Below are 2,635 nucleotides of genomic sequence, written 5' to 3'. Positions count from 1 at the left end.
ACTCTTTTTGTCAAAGAACGGAAAATTGTACACAACGCTCCATTCAATACACGTTAGATAATATGTGTGTGTACGTAATGCAAATCTGTAGCAAGGTCGTACCAAACTGGGGTGTTTTGCAGAGTCGAGGAGTTTAAATACTGAATTTTTAAGGAAGTATTGTCGATGAAATTTATGAGCACGAAAGCAAAGTTCAGATTGTAAAATATAAGCCTTTTTGTCGCGTAGAAAAAGCAAATAACTAAATAAACTACTAACTAACTACCACGCCGCTTTCAGGGGTAGGCAGAGAGAATAGAATAATGTGTCTTTGTAACAATCTTCGCCTCTCCCGCATTCCTACATCTCCTCATACTCATTACTCATTACTTTTGACCTGATCACTAAGTATTTTAAAATACTTGATCATGCCAAATTTAATGGCATTTTGTCAATCTTGGGTAGTTTGTAAATTAATAAGAGCATATTAAGTCCCCTCCCCTTTGAGCAAGTGCCTGGGCGCCTGTGACAAGTGGACCTTTGTGGTAAGACTGGCATCGCCTCCGATATCCGAAATAATTTTTACATTTAAAATAAATTCAACCAAAAATTATTGGAAATATTATTTTTTATAAACAAGTTTTCGATAGCGTAAGGGCAACTCGAAGGGTCAATTTTAATAGTACTTAATTTTTATGACCATACTTAACGTTCATTATAAAATAAAATAATAAAAACAATCACATAAATCAAAAACCCTCTATTTGAGATAATTGACATCATAATTAAACCCTTATCTTTCGAATATTTTTTTTCGAAGAGGAAATGATAATTACAGTACACTCTCGATATTCCGGTATCGGGTTAACTGGGAAGCGGACTAACCGAGACTCTTGAGTCATTGAAAAAATATTTTATAAAAAATACACATTTTACAATACTACTTCTTATATCGAAATACGTGCTGAGGGGCGAGCATATTTACTGTCCGCAGTAAAAAAAATAAAGTATCTCATTTATGTGATGTTAAAATATTTGTAAAATACTTTGAAAAGCTTTTTTTCTAAGTCATCATAATATGTTCGCCTCCGTAGTGTAATGGTCAGCACGCTCCGCTACCGTTCTGGAGGTCCGGGTTCGATTCCCAAGGGGGGTAAAATAAATATTAGTGATTTTTCACTGTAATATTTATTCAAAATAACCATGGACTGGTACCTGAAGCGGAAGGCTGATCACCTTTCCTTCATGTATAAACGATCAAGATAACACTGCGTTTATATGACAGTGCCCTATCCACCATTTGGGTGCGGATAAGGGTTTTATATATTTATATTATATACATAATACTCACCAAAACGTTACATTTCCATTATGATTGATTTTAAGTACCTAATCAAGAATTCTAGCTTGTAAAATTGTTACGTTTTGGTGCGATTTAATGATTTCATATTGGTTTAACACAGTTTTGGTCCCGTTTTATCGCAACTTTAATTAAGATTTCGAAAGAATACAGTAAACAAAACAGATTTGCATTTAAAGGTTTTTTTTGCAATATTGAAAATGTAACTTTTTGGTGAGAACCTCCACATTTCTGATAAAAATACTGCGGTCTTATCGTTGCGATTTATCCGACGAAAGATCCATTGTTTTGGTATTAGAGTACGGATTCATTGATGCGGATCTTCTAAATGATCGAATCTTACCTACCTCTAATCCAAACAATACTTTGTGGTATCAAAATATCCATTTTTAGGTTACTTGTCTCTACTTTTAGGTTACTTGTCTCTACTAACGTTAGTTTTACCAAGCAATTATGTTAAGTATGCATATATGCGCATATTGCGCAGGTTTAAATATTTATTTGTTAATTTTTTCTTCTTCGTGTTTTCGGAATAATTGAGCAATCGATTATGCGGGATTTTTTTGTCATCCATCCCGGAAAATCGGAAATCTACTGTTATCAAATAAACATAGCAATCCACTGCGGATCTGGACCCTTCTGGGACCTTCAGCTACTGGGTTAATGTTAAGGGCATTTGTAAATTATTTAATATGTTCTGATATGTTGGAAATTATCAGAATGTTGAAATGATATATTATCATTCATACGTTCTAGTTTAAGGTTATTTTTTCCTGAATTTCAAACCACGATTCAGTCATAATGAAATAATAACTCATGTCAACACATTTCAATTTATTTTTTACTTATTGAGTTTTCGCAGTTTATTCGCGAGATACAGTTGAAGTATTTTGATTGCGACTCCCTAATTAAGTCGCAACATACTTAAACTAGCATATTGTCCTCTCAGGATCTTTAAAAACTAAGCTTCTCAGCATTGTATGTATGTCCCTACTATAATCAACATCGCACACACACACCTTAATTCATTTGCTAGATCTAAACTAAATATTTTGTATTAATCTTTATGTTTCTGTGATTAACTATAATTGACTTATAACATTTTGAGTGTGTCCAAATACTACTTATAGTAATAATATTTGGACACACTCAAAATGTTGTACATAAATTATCTGGTCAAATTATAAGCTTAAATAATAAAAATGAAAATGGTTTTTTCAGGCGTTTCTCATGTGTGTGATTATAATCCAGGATTCGGACCTCACATACTAATATAAGAGTTTCTGCTTAGTAAAA

The sequence above is a fragment of the Brachycentrus maculatus genome, unplaced genomic scaffold (assembly GCF_059751285.1).
Source record: "Brachycentrus maculatus isolate JH-2025_06_01 unplaced genomic scaffold, ASM5975128v1 h1tg000004l, whole genome shotgun sequence".
In the NCBI taxonomy this organism is placed as follows: domain Eukaryota; kingdom Metazoa; phylum Arthropoda; class Insecta; order Trichoptera; family Brachycentridae; genus Brachycentrus; species Brachycentrus maculatus.
The sequence above is the reverse complement of the archived record's forward strand: the minus strand, read 5'-3'. Positions refer to the sequence as shown.